The sequence below is a fragment of the Alligator sinensis genome, unplaced genomic scaffold (assembly GCF_000455745.1).
Source record: "Alligator sinensis unplaced genomic scaffold, ASM45574v1 scaffold473_1, whole genome shotgun sequence".
In the NCBI taxonomy this organism is placed as follows: domain Eukaryota; kingdom Metazoa; phylum Chordata; order Crocodylia; family Alligatoridae; genus Alligator; species Alligator sinensis.
In genome coordinates, this window is record NW_005843025.1 from 86,772 (window position 1) to 106,641 (window position 19,870).

The window sequence follows — 19,870 nt, forward strand, 5'->3', positions numbered from 1 at the left end:
GGGCACCCCGGGATTCATTCCTGCCTGTGGCAGGGGGTCAGGCTAGATGATCTGTTCAGGTCCCTCCTGACCCTAGCTCCTATGAAACTATGAAACCACTGCTGCAGCCCCAGGAGGCCCACAGGACCCCAGGTAAGGCTGCTGGGGCCAGTCCAGTGCTGACTGCAGCCTCCCCTACTGCCCCTGGGGTAACTAGCTGCACACCAGAGCATGCATGGCATGGGTCTTCCCCAGGGACAACCAGCTGCAGTGCAAGGTGCACTGCTGCTAGTTGTCCCTGGGGAACCGAACATCCACACCACTTGTGGACGCAGCCATTATGTGCTTCTGCTCTGAGGACAAGCTCTGTGGCACTCTATGAATGCCTTGGCTGTGGGCCAGCTATCTCTGTGAAGAAATAAACAAGTTAGACATTTTCTTACCCTTCTTAAACCTTGCCTTACTTTTCACATTGATACAGTGGGATTTAAAGAAACTAGCCTCCTTTAATACCATATTCTTACTCAGTCCAGTGGATTTAATTTTTCCCTTTCCACCATTTGGCTGCCCTTCTTTTTCTCTCCCCGAAAACAGCAGCCTTCAGCGGGACTTGGGGACAGGCCTTGACATGTTTTAATTCAGCTTAACACATTTTGCAATGCTAGATCTTCCAGTGGATTCTGAGAACTTGGCATGTCTCCAAGACAATGGACTGAGGCTTTGGAGAAGGTCAATCAAACATCATTTTTCATTTTACTTTGCTACACTGATCACAACTGCTCTGCTCTGTGCTTGTGTTTTCTCTGGTCATTGCTCTCTGACTGCCTTTAGCTATAGACATCAAGGTGATGGAGGTAGCTGAACTTTTAGGAGGTGAGGATGCAAGTTGCCTGCTGTTATTACCAGTTGTAGGGGCAGCTAGTTGTTCCTGTCTTGGACAGCAGATGTTCATAAAATCACTGCCAAAATGGTATTTGGGGAAAGAATACATGTATTACTTAGCACTAGAGTATTTAATGAAACCAAAAGGTTGCCTGCTTTTTCAGTTAACAGTGACATACAATGAAAGTGAAAGATGAGACTATGCAACCCCAAAGTCATGCAGAGAAGACATTTCTCAGAAAGACTTTCCAGTCCTGTCAGTATGTTGGCCTGAATTAAGGTTAATGGAAATTAGGTTAATGGAAATATTTCCAAGATCAGAAACATGGTGACCCATGTTAGTCTGAAGTCAACCAGAAGGTAGGGTAGACTTGCACCTTATAGACTAAATAAGTTGCATAACTGTAGCATAGGCTTTAACGAGCTGGAGCTTACTTCTGATGAAGCTTATGAAAGCTTGTGCTATAGATTTCTCAATATTTCCAAGATGGCATTGTATGTGCCTAATGAACATGTCAGAAAAAAATTAGTGTTAGTATAACAACTATTGGTTGTTCTTCAGTACAGTAGGTCCCTTTACCAAGGGCATAGAATGGACGCTTCCTATTGTTCATACAATTCGGGCACCTATATACTTGCAGCGAGGCTGCTCCGATGCGGTTTAATTACAGCACGTCGGAACAGACTCAATTAACTGAGTCTGCTGGAATGTAGTAATTACCGCAATCCAGCAGACTCCAGTATCATGTGTATCAGTGTCCCTGCACTGAAAAATGGTGGCAGGGTTGCTTTAAATAAATTTCATTTGATGAGCTTTAGTTAAAACACCCCTACTGCCATTTTTCAGCAGGGAGATTCTGATACACGTGACACTCCAGGTGTTTTAATTAGAGTGGCTCTTGTTATACTATTATTGCTCTTGGAGCCACTCTAATTAAAGTGCCCTCCCCTCCCCCCAAACTCCCAGAGCACATGTATAAATGCCCATCATTTCTCAGTGTAGGGGAACACTTGGCAGGTGCAACTGTATTGTCTTGTGAACCACTAAAGCTTTCTTCCCTTGTATTTCCACTTGTGTATGTTATATCAGAAGGGAAAAGATATAGTTCATTTAAGATTTTAATTTAACAAAATGATTTTAGTTTTATAATATACTTACAAGTAAAGGAGCCAATTTTGTTTCATGTTTTTACAATGGCACTATTAAGTATTACATTGGAATAAAAACAAATCTACTGAGCAATAATATTTAAGATGCTCATAAAAGCTAGGAGATTTAGAGCTAGATTTCTGTGCCTAGTGGGAGTAGTGCAGCACTCTCCAAACATCAGTTAATCTTACAGAACAGATAGGTGACTTTCTTCTCTAAAGTAACAAAAGCTTTTAAACAGAATATGAGCATGTTTGGTTCATTTGGTTAGACCCAAAGGGCATGTCCACACATGTAGGCACGTGCGCATGCAGCACTCAAACAGGAGTGGCACAAATTTGTGCTGGAGATTTTTGCCTCAGTGCATGTGCCTGAACATGCACTTTGGTGTGGGGCAAGTTGTGCTATGTGGAGCAAACTGACCCTGCACAGTTCCTCCTGGATCTGCAGCCAGGGGGAGCTAGAGCCTGAGGCCAGCCTCTGTGCTGGCCCCAGAAGCATAAAAGGCTGCCTGGGCAAATAGCTCAGTGTAACCTCTGGGAGGAAGTTGGTCACACTCCTTCCTGTTCCAGGCTGTTGCTGCAAGCTTGGTCTCAGGAGCTTCTGGGGAGAAGATGGCCAGGCCCCTTTTTGCCTCTGGCTACTGCTAGCTTGTTCTCAGAGCTTTTGTGGGTAAGTTGGCCACACCCCTTCCTGCCTTGGGCTGCTCCTGCTGCTGTTGCTGCCCCCACATGGAGGGGGTATCCTCTGCTGCATGCCATTGCCCCCCCTCAGGGAGGGGCCCACCGCACTACACCGCACCCCAGCACTACACCCCAGCACCGTATCCCAGCTTCTGCACCCCTGTTCTGGCTTGCTGCCCAGCCCACTGCCAAGCCACAGCTGGGGGACTAGGGAGGGAGCCTGCACTGCCTGTGGGCCCCTCTCCCAACATCACTGCCAGAGTCTAAAGGTGCCTTGCCTGCCATTGCTGCTTTGGCAGGCCACCCCCCACCTTCAGCTCCACTTTTACATGAAGCACACCCTGAATGGTTAAACTGGATGGCTGCTGCTGTTGCTGTTACTGCTACCATCTGTTCTGCTGCTGTCCCCTCTCAGGAGAGTGGGAGATTCCCTGCTGCACCACCTTGCACCACTCAACACCACATCTGCACTGGATTACTCCCTAATTGCCTGATTGCTTCTGCATTCCCCCAAAGCTGCCTCACTACATCTGATTCTGCTTTGTTTTCCTGCCTATTGCTCTGCTGTTGAGTGCCTGGCTGGAGGCCTGAGGGGCTCCTGGACTGTTCTTTAACAAACAAAGCCCCTTGACTGCTTCAGCCATTTTTTACACCTGCCTCAGCAGCCTTCCCTGTGTTTTTTTCCCCTGTGTGGTAAGTCCTGTGGTCCACTCCCCCTGCCCTGGTGTTTGTTGTGTGGCTGAGTAAGCCAGCTTGAGTCTCCCCAGCCCTTGTGTGTGTGTTCTTCCTCCCTGACATTCCTCAAACATAGCCTTCCCAGGCCTAAGGACTCTACTGAGCCCCAGGACCAGAAAGACTCTCAGCAGCCCAGCCAGGTCAGTTGGTAGGGCATAAGACTCTTAATTTCACGGCTGTGGGTTCAAACCCCATGTTAGGCAGGTATATTTTCCCACCACATTCTCTTAAAAAAACTAGGTGACTGTGGCATTGATGGCTATATAGTCAGATGGGTAGCAAATTGGCTAGATGGTCGCACCCAGAGCGTGGTGGTGGATGGGTCATTTTTTACCTGGAGGGATGTGGGCAGTGGAGTCCCCCAGGGCTCGGTTCTGGGGCCTGTACTGTTCAACATCCTTATCAGAGATCTGGATGTGGGTGTGGAATGCACGCTGTCCAAATTCGCTGATGACACCAAGTTGTGGGGCGAGGTGGGCACGCTGGAGAGGAGGGACAGAATCCAGCTAGATCTAGACAAATTACAGAGGTGGGTGGATGAGAATAGGGTGGAATTCAATGCAGACAAGTGCAAGGTGCTGCATCTAGGGAGAAGGAACCAGCAACACACCTGTAGGCTGGGGAATACCCTTCTTGTCAACACGGTGGCAGAAAGGGATCTTGGAGTCATTGCTGACTCCAGGATGAACATGAGCTGCCAGTGCGAGGAAGTGGTCAGTAAGGCTAACTGCACCTTGTCATGCATCTACAGATTCATCACAAGCAGGTCCTGGGAGGTGATCCTTCCCCTCTATGCAGCATTGGTCAGGCCACAGTTGGAGTACTGCATCCAGTTCTGGGCGCTGCACTTCAAGAGGGATGTGGCTAGCACTGAGAGGGTCCAGAGGAGGGCCACTCACATGGTCAAGGGGCAGCGGGGCAGGCCCTACAAAGAGAGGCTAAAGGGCCTGAACCTATTCAGCCTCCACAAGAGAAGGCTGAGAGGGGATCTGGTGGCCGTTTACAAACTCACCAGGGGGACCAGCGGGAATTGGGGGAGGCTCTGTTCCCCCAGGCACCACTTGGGGTTACTAGGAATAATAGCCACAAATTGTTAGAGAGAAGGTTCAGGCTGGACATCAGGAGACATTACTTTATAGTTAGGGCTGCCAGGCTCTGGAATAGGCTCCCAAGTGAGGTGGTACTCTCTCCTAGCTTGGGGGTCTTCAAGAGGAGCCTGGACAGATATTTGGCTGGGGCGATATAACCCCGGCACCCGTTCCTGCCCGGGGCAGGGGGTTGGACCTGATGGTCTGTTTAGGTCCCTTCCAACCCTAGGCACTATGATACTAAGAGGAGGATGCCTGAGAACCGGCAGGCTCCATGGAGCCTGTGGACCTCTCAGTCCCAGTGGTCCCCAGGGATGAGCTACTTGCATTTCTTGACCATGACTATACCCAGTGGTCCACTAACAAGGTAGAGCTCACCTTGGACCACTGGGGAGAGTCTGATAGTGTCCTTGCCACTGTGAGAGTGTTGGTGGGGAAAGCCAAGGGGCCTAAAAGCTGCAATGCCTGGATCTATAGGTGAGCCTGCAGTTTCATAGACTTCTAGTTTCTATACTCATGGGAGGGTGCTGCATGAACCAGTGAACACCACATCGGGAGCTGAGATGTGCGAGGCCCCTGCGGAATGATCCACTCTACCCCCACCAGCCATGAAGTCATTTAAGATCGTGACCCTCAATATCAATGGCTGTGAGAAGGGTCTCCAGAGATGCTGGGTGCTCTGCTTCAGGAGGGGGGTTACCCCGTGGTATTCTTGCAGGAGACCCTGATGGCTCCGGCTGGCGAGCCTAGCTGGCCACTGGAGTGGGGAGGCAGGGTCTTTTTTAGTCACCTCTCAGCCACCTTTTGCAGGATGGCCACCCTGTTCTCCCCAAGCCTGCAGCCAGAGGTTCTCTAGGACATTGAGGTGGTGCCGGGCCATCTGCTGCACCTCCGGGTCCAAGTTCAGGGATGGTCTTGAACCTTCTGAACATGTATGACCCTGCAAAGGACCCAGAGTTAGTGGATTCTTTCCGCCAGGTGGCCACTTACATCAGCACCCTCAACCCTCATGAGTGCCTGGTGCTTGGTGGGGACTTTAACGTCACCCTAGACACGCAAGACCAGTCAGGCAGGGAGTAGAAGCAGGCCACCATGGGTGTCCTTGGGGAGATCCTGACGTACTATTCCCTGGTGGACATCTGGTGTGCCTGTCACCCTACTGGTCCCCCTGCTTTCATTTATGTGAGAGTTGGGGAGGAGGAGGCATGCCACTCCTGGTTGAACTGGGTTTATATCTCTTTGCTGCACTTTGCCCGGGCCCACTCCTCTGGCATCCAGCCATGGGCATGTATGTGGCAAGCTTCATGGACACCTAGGTCTCCTGGCCCTTCTGTGGGCAGAGGAAGACCCCGGTACACATGACCCTTGAGTGTGCCAGGCTGCAGCCCCTCCACCTCCACCTCCAGAACCTCCTCCTGAGTTTCTCATTCAATTTCACCCCCCACCTTTTTGTTTTTGGTCATCCCATCCGTGTCCCGGGACTTCTTCCTGACCTTGGCCAAGTGGGCCCAGTACTTGACCAGGAAGGAGGCTCTGGCTGGGAAGGTGCCCGGAGCCTATTGGGCCACTTTCCTCTCACTTGTCTGTGCACATTTCCAGGTAGAGAACCAGTGGGTGGAATTAACCGGCTCCTTGGATGCCTTTGAGGACTGGTGGGTGTGGCCCAGGGGGCTCTGCTCGGTGTCCCCCTCCAGAGAACTTTTCACATTTTGAACCTCACATCACTCCTACCCTTTTCTTCCTTAGTTGTCCCAGAAAAAACAAAACAAAACAAAATAAAAAATTATTAGCTGTATCCTTCAACCTTTGGCTCCACACAGTGGGTGCTATTAGTTAACTAGGTGGGCCTTAAGATCCACGTTAATATGGAAGATACAAATAGACAGGAGCTTCTGGGGCCTGGCCAATTGGTATCTAGGGACACTAGCCCCCTGTGCTAGCTGGACTGCTGTAGCAGCCCTGATCTATAGTGGCCCCTGTGCCCTCTACCTATTGCAGCAGTCTGGCATTGGGGCTGCTGCCTGGATGTGACCTGCTGCCACCTGCAATAGCATCTGCCCCCTTGGACCTGCAGCCCCATGTCTGCACACCTGCCAGACCTGGACAGGGACTGCATGGCCACCTAGGCTGTAGCATGGACACTGCAACAGAGCCATCTGCACCTCTGAGCCAGTGGGCCGGCTGCCATTGGGCTGTGGCTGTACAGTTGGTCTTTGTGCGGCACTGCTGCCACGTGTTCCCCTGTTCTGCCATCTGGGCACCTCTCACCTGGAAGATGTTCTCAGTGTGGTGGCCTGCTTTAACTAGTCAAAGCATGTCCTGCTGGCCCCAAATGGTCAGGAGGCCAGCCATCCCATTTGCCCTTCAGCTGGGTCCTCTCCCTGGGTCCTGCCACTTGCCTCACTAGCAGGAATTCTGATGTTCCCTATTTTAAAACTGAAAATTTTCTGATAAAAAAATACCAAATTCACTCTTTAAATTACCCCAAAATCCACATTCTTCCACAATTAAATCAAAAGACCACTAGATCAGTTGGGGAATGTTCTACTGATGTATTTACAATTTTAAAGCAATTTGGAAGCCTACTAGTGCATCTATCATCAAATAAAATAAATTCTAAATCTCTAAAGGGGTCGATGTTTGCTTTGGCTTTCTTATAATAGAAAAATTAGAGCTCCCCCTGACTCCTTCACTAACCAGGATGTTGGGACAGCTGCCCCTGCAGTCAAAGCTCCTGCCTTGTCTGGTAGCTAGGCACGCTGGGTGTGTGATGGGGGGAATGTGGGGTTTGCAGGAAGGGGGTGGGAAGAAGTGTGGGGTGATGTGGGGTGTGTGGGGGCATGGGGAGAATGTGCAGTGTGTAGGTGAATGTGGGGGATCTGGGTGGGTGTGGGGTGTGTGGGTGGGTGTGGACATGGTGTGGGTGTGTGGGTAGGTGAGGGGGATGTGGGCTTTGCAGGAGGGGGTTGGTGGTAGAGTGTGTGGGTGGGTATGTGGGGTTTGAGTGGGGAGCCGTCAGACACCTGCCCCTCCTTACTCCCTGCAGTGCACAGCTCCTGGCACTGGGAGCAGCAGTCAGCTGGGCCATTGCCCAATGTCAGCATAGCCCCACAGCCATGCATCGCTGCCTCATCCTCATGGAGAATGGTTTTGGCCTAACCTGACCTGGCCCAGCCTGCCCAGCTATGAGTGCCTTTGGTGAGGAGCCACAGGTGGAGGTAGGAGCTGTCCCAGTCCTGTCCAAAGGCATGCTAATGGGGCGGGCTGGGCCGGGTTGTGCCAGGCCAGGCCTATTCTCCATGCACAGACCATGGGTGAGGCATGCTGAAGCCAGCACGACCTGGCTGGCTTCTAGAGGGTGTGTGGGGGGATGTGGGATTTGTGAGTGGGTTTGTGGGGGAACTTGAGCAAGGGCCACCACATGCCTGCCTCCTCACTTGCCCCTTGCGGTACTGGTGGCAGTAGCCAGCATGGCTGTGGCCTGGCTGCAGCATCTGTACATGCTGAACTGACCTGGCCTGACCTGACCTGGCCTGGCCTGCCCCACTAGCACACAACTTTCCTGGTCCTGTCCAAAGCTGTGCTGTAGCGGGCCAGGCCAGATCCATTCAGCATGTACAGAGCCCATGTCAGGCAGTGCTGTGCCATGGCGCGCCATGCCACACCATGCTACGCCACCACTGTGCCTGCAGCCAGACCATGGCCATGCTGGCTGCTGCTGCCAGCACCATGGAGGGTGGGGGGAGGGGCAGGCATGTCAAGCCCCTCCATTCAACTCCCTCAGGGGCCTGGCACTGCTTGCAGGGACCACATGTCATGCTGGGCCAGGTCCTGCCTCGATGTGCCCTGGGCCAGCTCCATGGAGTCAGGACTTGGCTCAGCGCAACGTGTGGTCCCTGCAAGTGGAGCTGGGCCCCCAGGTGACAGCTCAAGTGGCCTGATGCTGCCTGAAGGCTCACGGCCCCACGCCAGGCTGGGCTGGGCCTGTGACAAGTGGCACAGGTGGTGCTGGGTCTGAGGCGGCTGGGGCCATGCCATGCTGTGGGTGAATCTGGCAGCAGTGGGCCTTGAGCTCCTAATGGCCGCTGCTGCTGTGGGGGGAGGAGGGGCCTATGCACCCTGAGGGAGACCCACACCCCCTGACCAGTCCCCCCACCCCTACATACCCCCCCACACTCATAGTCCCACCACACGTCCACAGCCCCCCCACAACAGATCCCCCCCACACCCTCTGTCCCTACTTACAAGGGACAGCGCCTGGGTCACACAGCAGTCTTGCACCACTCCTGCTTGTTCCCCTGCACACAGAGAGAGCATGCTAGGACAGCAGAAGCACCATAGAGATGCTCTGGCTGGATCTCAGAGCGCCTCTGGAGGCCTGCTTAACTCAAGGCATGGTACAGGACTGTATCTTGCCCCACTTTTTCTCTGTGGGTTTTTATTTGATACCTGGATTTCCAGGTATCAAATTTTGACCCCGCACTGCAAATATGCAGCACAGGGAACATTTTTCCATTCACAACGTGCCTCCTGTAGCATCTCAAACTGCTTTGAGATGCCTCAGGAGGCATGTGTGCACTTGTTCGGACACACACAAGAAGGGTATCCTAGGACCCTGGGTTCAATCTGAATGAAAAGACTTTTTTTAACCCCTAATTTTCTTTTTACATTAATAACTTAAGCTATGTCATTTGCCTTTTTAACCTATAACATTGTTTTCCTTGACACTTCAAATATACCAACTTATTCTGCAATTTAATTTGAAGCTATATGGGATTCTTTCTTGATTTATTTTTCTTTCTGTTTTAATCTGCTGAACATGGCCAGTGGGCCAGTTATCAGAACAATGGGCACTTTTACATATGCTCTGACACATTCCAATTAGAATGCATTGGAGCAGACTTTATTAACCAAGTCTGCTGGAGCATTCTGATTAGAATGCTCCAGCGTGTTGCAATGTCTCGTGTATTCAGCATCCTTGCTTTTCAAAATGACGGCAGCAGTGCTTTAACTAAAACTCACCAAATGAGCCTTAGTTAAAGTTCCCCAACACCATTTTCAAATTCAGGGACACTGAATACTGAAGATGCTGCAGGTGATTCAATTACAGTAGCTCCCAAGAGCCAGTCTAATTAAAACACTCTCTCCCCCCATGCCAGAGTACATGTATAAGTGCCCAATGAAATCAACATTAAATGCCACTCTAGGACTGTCAGCTTATCTATGTGGGAAATAGTGGCCAATCTGAGACTGCTGTATGAGACAGAGGCTAGAAAATACCTTGGGTTTACTAGAGCTGTTGTAATTTTGCAATGTGGCACTTCTTCAGTAATCTCTCGCAATGTATAAATAACTGGGTGCCTGGTACTGCAATTTTCTTAGTTTTTTTACCTGTATTTGCTTTTTTTGTGGAGAGATGAGAAATTTCTCCTTTTTGAAAATAAACAAAAAAGCTTTCATTACATAGTTCTGGCCTCATACAGCCTGAACTAGTAGCATTCTGCATTAATCTAGATCAGGGATGGGCAATTATTTTGAGCAGAGGGCCACTTACCCAGTTTTGGCAAGCTGCGAGGGCTGCATGGGTAGCCCCACTCCTTGACAGGTGCCCTGCCCCTTGACAGGTGCCCCACCCCCTGGTCACCATCTTAGGGCCAATGTCCCAATATCTTGGGACCAATGTCCCAGGGCCAGCAGTGGTGGGGTCCAGAGTGGGATGCAGGCTGGTAGGGGTCTGTGGAGCTGGGCTGGGTTGCACCAGCAGGGAGAGGGGGGAGTTGGCCTGGCTCCATAGAGCCCTTGCCGGCTGGGACCCTGTACTCCTGCTGCCCTGCTCTGGGCCCTGCTGGCATTGGCCCTGGGACACCAGTGTTCGCCCCATGCACCCACTGACTCCCAGTGCCCCCCAGCCCTGCAGTACAGGCCGGAGGCAGCATGCAGCCCCGACCCCCTGCTCCCTGGCAGGGAATGAGCTGGTGCTGAGTGCGGGGAAAAGTGGCTCCCGCCCCGCGCTGCCCGGCGCGGCAAGCGGAGGGGCCGCAGCTGCTGCTGCCACAGTGCAGCCTGACGGGTGAGCCTGGAGCTGGCTCAGGGCCCAGGTTGGCAGCGGGGGCAGGTTACAAGCTGGTGCTGAGTCCGGGAAAAGCGGCCTCTCCCCCACCCTGTGGCTGGTGCCCCACGCTGCAGCCACTCGCAGCCCATGAGGGGCTGCCTGTGCCTGTGCAGGACAGCCCTGCATGGGCTGTGAGTGGCTGCAGTAGGGAGTGCCAGCCACAGGGGGGGGGAGGGGTCACTTTTCCCCAGGCTCCTTCCTTGCCCGCAGTCCTTCCCTGCCCTCCCCTCCGCTTACCTGAGGTTCCAGCATTGAGGCAGCCACATGGTCCCAGGCCACAAGCCCCTGCTGGGACTTCCGGATGGGGGACGGGGCTGGGCGGGCCCTGCTGTTGCGGAAGCCCACTGGGCTTCCCCGGGTCCTACTGCCCCTGCTTCCTGTCATTTTTGGCAGGAACCAAAGACAGATAAATATTTATTTTCTAAATTTTTTAGGGCCCCCACGCACCAGATAGAATGGCCTTGTAGGCCGGATTTTGCCCACCCCTGATCTAGAATGAGAATAGCTTCGTATTCTTTCACTAAAAATAAAAGTAAGATTTGTGATATCCTATATAGGCTGGCAAAATTCTATTGCCTCCCACTGTTTTTTAAGAAGTGAAAGTATTTGCTGCAGGCTGAGGAAAGAGAAAGATGAAGCTCATCACAAATCTGGCTTGTCTTATGCAAGCAACTGTTTGCATGAGCGTGAGTGAAGTGAAATAGGAGTAGGACTCTAATTTCTTTGCTCCTGAGAATTTAAGATAGACCATCAACATGAATCAAGATAGTTTTGTGGCATGTGCTTGCTTTAAGTGTAAGGTCACTTTTCCTGAAGTCACTCTCAGCCAAAGCCCAAGTATATACAGTACATATCAGCTCAGAGAATAAAGAAAGGCCAGAGACTGGGGAGGGAGGCTTTGTTTTGTGGTGGTATTTTTAACAAAAGATGGTGGAAGTGCTGGAGATTTTAAAGCCTTTACAAATACCACAAGGCATAACTTCCTGCTCCGCCAGTGCCATCTACTGTATGTGAATTAAAAACAAACAGCTCGGGGGGGAAAAAGATAATTTGCAAAAGTACAGCTTTCTGTATATTTACTAAATCACTGCATTCTGACTGGAGGAATTACAGAGACCAGATGCTAACAGATACAACACACACCCTACCGTGAGAAAAATGTGACAGTCCTTGCTCTACTTGCTAAAATATATTTACATAGAGAATGGTCCTTTATTGTTTCGTTTGTGTGTGCTATAATAAACATTCATTTAGCTGAAAGTTCCAATAGAAAAATTGGCTCTAGCTTTCATTCATATTTCCTTAGGGCTTTGGTACAATAAACACTTTGACTACACCTATTGGCATTTACTGTACAACAGGGATGCCCCTTCCTTCCCCCCCCACCCACAACTTCTGCTGCACTGAGAAAAAAGAATATTATCACCTGCATATCTCATTGTTACTTTCATTTCAATTGCTCTCTTGTGATGCAATTCAGAAATGAGGTATTTTTCATTAATGTGGTTTGCCATGGAAACTCACATCAGATAAACTTTTTTGGACCTATTGGTAATAAATGGACTTCTTTTATCTCAGTTATCATCAGCTACCCGGCAGAATATTTGTCTTCTGTCATGCTTTTTTCTGCAAATAAAAGTAAAGCTCAAATGCTTGTATAAAAATGCATTTACATTGGGCCAGACCATACTAACTTCACTGTCATACAGAAGGTTGTTCCATATACAAAAGATAACTTTTCTATGGAAAGTGGGGCTCAGCTACCGCCATTGGAACATCCACCCTAGACCCTGCCCAGTAGAAACTTCCTAGTGCTGTCTAGTTTTCAGCATAACTTAGGGGTATACTTTACTGAATAGGAATGGAGCTATTCATGAATGCAATTGGATGATATTTTATTCAGATGAATAATGTAGTCACAGGAAAACACCATTTTGGTTTGATCAAAATGATCTGTGCATGTGTGCTGAATTCAACATGCAGTTTTGTCTGAAAACAACTTAAAACACATTTTATTTTGACGCCCTCAGAATGAAGCATTTCAATTTGTCTTGCTCAATGACTTTTCAAGATGAACTTTACTGACATTTATCCTTTTTGTTTTTATTTCATGATTTAGAGGGGGAAATTTCCAAAGTAAAACAAAGTAAAAGTGTGTGCCTACGCTGCCCAGCAGGGATATTTGAGCTAGCTCTGTGCAAGCCATCTCCAGAACTGGAAGCCATATTGCCACATTAGTTCAGTGCTGTGCTGTGCCAGTTAGATTTTCTGCAAAGTGGGGCTTATTAATTTGGATACAGAACTGTACTAATGTGGCTTCCTACTAATGTGGCTTATATAGTAGGCATCTAAAAGAGCATTTTTTGTATTTAGACTTAAGTGACTTGCTTTAACCACAAGACCATCCCTCATCTGTGACTTCTGACTTAGGTAGATCAGTTCAGCTTCAGATTAGCAAGATTTTAATAAAGCACTAAATTATAATTTCATTTAGGTAATTCACAAATGGATCATTCTTGACTGGTCTTTAGTGAGTCTTGTTGGTTAAAAATTTAAGAAAAAAATATCTGGGCAAGTATAGCATCTTGTTGGTACTATGGCTCTGTTCACCAATGTTCTCAAGCATGTGCTAAAGTCTTGTGGAGGTCAGTGGGGCTTAAACACACATCAAAATGTTTTGTTGAATAAGATTGGACTACTAAATTGATGTCACTTTAGATAGAATAAGAAAAAGAAATATAGTTTCTCCCTATTACCACTTTTTTTCTGAGATACTTTTAACAGCAGTCCTTGCCACCCTGACTCTGACAGCTATAATTTTAGGTCCTGAATATTACGTGACTATCATATTTGCCCTGGAACAATTATCTACTAGTTCTTAAATTTTATTTAAAAAAAATCTATTTTATGGTTAGAAAGAAAGTCTTGAAACATCAAATAAGCATATGCAGCTGATGCAATTTATAAACTGATGTGGCAGTGTCTGCTTGAACTTGCAGGCAGCTTCAAACAATAACTTAGAAGATGCACATGCCTCTCAGTGGCAGGGTAACTCTGAAACCTAAATGGGACATTTTTAAAATGTCATTTTTATTAAGTATTTGCTGTCTAATCATTTCAGTGGAAGTAATCTGATAACTGTTGATCCTGTAATTCCTAATAACCCACTTAACTGATTGCATTTATAGAAATAAATACTCCAACTAAGTAAAATCCTCCATGTTTAAGATTTTTTTTAAAAAAGGAGCCACAGAAGTTCAGATTTCCACAAGACTTCTGAGGAATCAAGGGACTCCACTGCAGAGCATAGCCCCAGCCTGCCACAGTGTATGCAGCCTAGCCCACTGATGTCCGAATATTTTTGATGGGTTGCTACCCCATTTCTCCATTTCCAGTAGAAGGTTTTAATTTTTCCTCAGATCTTTAACTAAGCAGCTCTTCACAGAACTATATTATCTACTGCCTCTTCCTTGGATTCTTTTTCTTTAGCAAATATGCAGTCTGTTCTGCTTTAATTAAAGTGAATTTTAGGACTCTGGTTTTTCCTTTCCCCTCCTCTCCCCCCCCCCCACCTCCCCAAAGGATAGCCTCTACACTGTTTCACAATTATTCAACAGAAAGGACCATTGCCCCTTTTGTTTTGGGAGTTTTCAGCTCCATTCTTGTCTGCCCTCCATGAACATGTGGCCCCTCTATACCTGCTCCACAATGTACATGGGGTATAGGCACCCTGACAGGACCCACGCTGTATAAAACAGACTCTCACCACAGATAGAAGGGCAAAGAAACAACATGCAACTAATCAAGCCTATAATACTAAATTATAGAAATCATTCATTTTATATGGTTTCCTTTTTGTTCTCTATTCTCCTCTTACTGCCAAGACTTGATATGATCTCATATTTTAACAATAATATTGATTAAATATGATATGTTTGCATTTTTACAAATTATTTTTTCTTTGACATTTATCACTGCATACAGACTCTGGAAGGAGAAGTAAATGGTCTCCTCATGCTGTTCACAAGATTAAACTCCATAGTAAGACAATTTCCTTTCTCCATTTATATTCCCTCCTCTTCTTTATGTTGTATAGATCTAATGGTGAATGTCCCTACAGGAGAACATGTGTAAAAAATACAAACAAGAAACCTCACCAAAAACACATGCACACAGACTATCACACTTACTGTCCCCCCACCAAACCAGTAACCCTCTCAAAGAGATAAAGAAAGCTGTAACCTATAGCCAGACTTCAAATACTACCACATCTTCTCCAAAGAAAATGCTTGCGACAACCATATTACCAATCTAGAAATTGATTTTACCCAAAAGATGCTCCATCAGAGAAATAGATCACATCTCTGAATGAGCCAAGCAGATACCCCACACAAATGTATTACTATACAAGAAAATCCCTACTGGTTGCACTTCCATGGTTATCACAAACTATCCCACACTGGAACCTACAAAAGACAGATCATTAAACAATTATAGCTTATACTTGATGAGGATCACACCTTTGAAGGAAATTTTCCTCATTTTCACTCCCTGTCCCTTACTTTTCAAAACAACTTCCCATCCTTGCCAAACTCAGTTGCAAACTTTCCGCTTGCCACCAGAAAAAAAACCACATATTTAATAGATTTCATAAACATTAGGGCTAGAAGGGACCCCATGAGACCATCTGGTCTGGCTCCCTGCCGAAAAGGCAGGAAGTCAGCTGGGATCAAATGACCCCAGCAAGATAATCATCCAAATGCAACTTAAATGTGTCCAGAGTAGGTGTTTGCACCACTTCTGGGAGGAGCCTATTCCAGACTCTGGAGACTTGGACAGTAAAGACGTTCTTCCTTATGTTCAGTCTAAAACAGTCTTCCAGTCGTTTGTGAATGTTAGACCTTGTTTTCCCTAGGGGAGCCTTGGTGAACAGATGTTCTCTCAGATCCTGATGTACATCCCAATATACTTCTAGGCTATCACCAAGTCCCTCCTGAGCCTATGCTTTTCCAAACTGAAGAGTCCCGTGCCTCAGCCTCTCCTAGTAAGGCCTGCTCTCTTGACTTCTGATGATGTGTGTGGCTCTCCTCTGGACTCTCTCAAGCTTCTCCACATCTTTTTTAAAGTGTGGAGCCCAGAATTGGATGCAGTACTCCAGCTGTGGCCTCGCCAAGACTGAATAAAGCGGGAGAATGACATTTTGGGTCTTGTTTGTGATGCATCAGTAGATGCAAGCCAGAGTTTTATTTGCTTTGCTGGCTGGGGCATCGCATTGGTGGCTCATGTTCATCTTGTGTTCAATCATGACCCCCAAGTCTCTTTTTGAGGTAGTGCTAGTGAGTGGAGCACTGCTGAGCCTATAGGTATGATGCAGGTTTTTTTCTCCCAAGGTGGAGCACCTTGCATTTCTCTATGTTGAAGGTCATCAGGTTTATATCTGCCCACTGTGTGAGCCTATCCAGGTCAGCCTGAATCCTCAGCCTATCCTCCAGTGTAATTGCACTTCCTCATAGTTTGGTGTCATCTGTAAACTTAGCCAGTTCATTTCTGACGCCCAAATCCAGATTGTTAATAATATATTAAAGAGTACTAGTCTGAGTACTGGAACCTGAGGGACACCACTGGTCACCATACGCTGTGCTGACTTGGTTCCATTGACCCTCACTCTCTGGGTCCAACCATGGAGCCAGTTCCCCAGCCATCGCCTGTAAGGTTGTTGAGGATGCAGTTTCCCAGTTTTGCCATAAGGACATCATGGGAGACCAAGTCAAAGGCTTTTCTGAACTCCAAGAAAATGACATCAACCTCTCCTGGCCCTGTTGTGTCACCTGGTCATAGAAGGAGATGAAGTTGGTCAGGCACAACCTACCTGTAATGAAGCTGTGTTGGCTGTCTCTCAGAATGGTGCCTTCTATCAGCCTGTTGCTGATGGTTTCTTTGGTAATTTTTTTTCAAGATCTTCCCAGGGATTGAGGTCAAACTTTATAGACTTAATAGACTTCCTAGACATTAAGGCTGGAAGGGACCTTGGAAGATCATCGAGTCCAGCCCCCTGCCCCAGAGGCAGGAAGTCAGCTGGGGTCATAGGATCCCAGCAAGATAAACATCCAGATGTCTTTTGAAGGCATTCAGAGTAGGTGCTTGAACCACCCCCAGCGGCAGTCTATTCCAAACCTTGGGGGCTCAGACAGTAAAGTAGCTCTTCCTTATGTCCAGCCTCAAATGGTCATGGAGGAGTTTGTGACCATTCAACCTTGTCATCCCTTGGGGCGCTCTGGTGAACAGACATTTTCCCAGATCCTGGTGAGCACCCCTGATAAACATATAGATGGCCACCAGATCACCCTTGAGCCTGCGCTTTTCCAGGCTGAAGAGTCCCATGGCTCTCAGCTTCTCTTCATAAGGTCTGCTTTCCTGACCTCTGATCATGCGCGTGGCTCACATCTGTACCCTCTCAAGGTTTTCCACATCCTTTTTGAATTGTGGAGCCCAAAACTGGACACAGTACTCCAGCTGCGGCCTCACCAAGGCTGAGTACAATGGGAGAATGACGTTCTGGGATTTACTTGAGAAGCATCTGTGGATGCAAGCGAGCATTTTGCTTGCTTTACTAGCAGCAGTATCACATTGCAAACTGATTGGCCGGTAGTTCCCTGGAGCTTCCTTCCTTCCTTTCTTGAAGATAGGTACCATGTTGGCCCTCTTAATATAGATAACAGTTTTATAGCTCATTATAATTTATCTCCTCCTCCTCCTCCTCCTAACCTCTTTGCTCCACAAATCATAACAAACCTCTCTCTTTTTAACAATGTTATTCATTAATACAATTAGGTTAACTATAACAGCTGTTCTTTACTTGCACCATAATTTTTTCTGATAACTTTTCTTTGCTCCAAAACTTTTTTTTCGTGCTTTAAGTAATTGTATTAATTAGCATAATGCGGTAAAGCAAAAGTAGTTTTTCTAATTGGAATTTAGCTTAGGCTACATCTGCTTCTTTTCTTGCCCTGAGGTATGATAATTTATGCCCAAAAGCTTGCCTACCATCTCTCCCGGATATAAAATTGTACAATAAAAGGTGTATTTATTTCATCTATCAGTTTGTACTTCTCTCTTACTGCATCCATGGATACAACAATGTTACCACATCAGTTGTAGCTGTTGATCAGAAATATCATAAAGGCAATCAAAATTAAGATTTATGAATTAATCTTGTAAAAGATTTATATAATTTTATTAATGGAATACAGTTGATGAGTAGATCCAGAGAGAGATTCTGGCATCCATGAGTCTTCTCCACTAAACAGGTGTCTTCTGTTAAAATCAAGTTTGTAACACAATCTTCAATTTATGCTTTTGGCACCGTGGACAGGATATTCACTATTCTATTTTTTTTTTAATGTAGAAAGGCTATAGTTATTTCAGGCAGCAATGGGTAAATACCACTCAGGCAGGATGGCACCCTATACATATACAGTACAGTACTGCTGGACTGGTCTGGGAAACAGTAAGGTACCCTCAGACCAGTTTAGCAGTCAAACTACAGATGTCATGCCTAACATTTTTTTTCAGAAAACAAAAAAAGCATGAAACACTAAAGTTCTATGTAGCCATCTTACAGACAATGGATACCCCGCTACACATGCACCCAAGTTAAGGCACCATAAAATGGCAAACCCAGCATAAAAATGCTCTACTAATATGTAGAACAAAATAATCATATGCAGAATATTTTTATGCTAGCTTGTATGTATGTATGTCTGTATAACTGGTCCTGGCCAGGGCAGACAGTCAGCTGATTGTTGGCTTTGGCCAGAGATTGCACTGGGGTCTTGGACCAGCCCCGGTGAGGTCAGGGGCCAGTACTGACAATAAGCTGGTTGTCAGCTTCAGAAGTGCCCTGAACCTTTAGGTACCCAGTTTCCAACTTTCTAGTGCTAGTGGATCCCAAGATCATAATCTTGGGGTCTTCCTGTACCAGCAAGTAGAAAGAGAATTATTGGGATCTGATCCCCAATCCCAAAATCATGATTCCTGCTATGCACATGTCACATGATGGGTGTGATTCTTGGAATCAGGGCTAGATCCCATAGCACCTCTAAGTGAAGGTGTGCCAGGGACCTAAGATTCATAAGAGTTAGATGACGAAAAAATCAATTAGGTTATCTTGTCTCTCTGCCTGCCAATATTAGAATGTTCCTTTGTCTTTATGTGGAATGCTTCATGCAGACCAGTATCAAGGTCTCTCATCTAGACACTGTTTCCCTTTAAAAACAATGGATGTTTTTTCAAATGCTCTGTGCTATTGAGCATATCTAACAATAAGCAGTGCTGCAGAGCACTATTCTTGTAATGTGGTGGAAGTCCTCTTACATGTGTAGGTTTTCATCCCAGAGGCTGTATTAAAGCACAGATTTAGAAAAATCTATTACCCAATCTTTGTTATATATTTCATTTTATAAGTATATAACTTGAAGTCCTATTTTAATTAGTTATGCTTTATATGTTAAAAATTGATTTTTACCCTGTTTCAGGCATCAGAAAACAGAGAATTATTGCCCAGAGCTTTCTTCTTATTCATAATAAATTCACTGGCTGTTTAACAGAAACTTAATAATTCTTGGATACACATTCTCTAACATGTTAAGGTAATTACTAACATCAGTCTCAGAAATATCAGGGGTACTTTGGACAGTTTTCCTCTGAACAGTGATTTTGAGTCCAGTCCTTCAAATCTTACCCCAAATCTAACCCGCTTTTTTGGGTTTATTTGTAGTCAACAGGACATCCTCCATGAGCAAAGACTACTTACTTGAATCCAGATTTCTTATTAGCCAGAATGCTTGCTAAACTTGTATCAGATGGTGTCACAGAACAGAGCTTTCAGGGGAAGATCTGCCTTGTGACTCCCCAGAAACAAGCCTTATTAGGTCTTCCTCTTTTAGGGCTCCTTGAAGTCATACCTGGCATGAGTTCTCAGGCAAGCCCCTAGCTCGAGACCCTGGCTCCTCGAGTAACCCATAGCATTCCCCCCTTAGAGACCTCCTTCTTTTCCATCAGCTCCTGGAAATGTTGGGGAGGGGTGAGGAAATACCTTCTTCAATGTGGGGGGGAGGGGGGCAGGTCAGAATACCAACCTCCTAAGTGTGCGGGCCGGCTCCCGGTCCCGTCCTCGCCGGGCGCAAGCCGGGCCCGTCTGTGTGCACACGGGCTGTAGCCGGCAGCCCAGGCACGCCGGGCC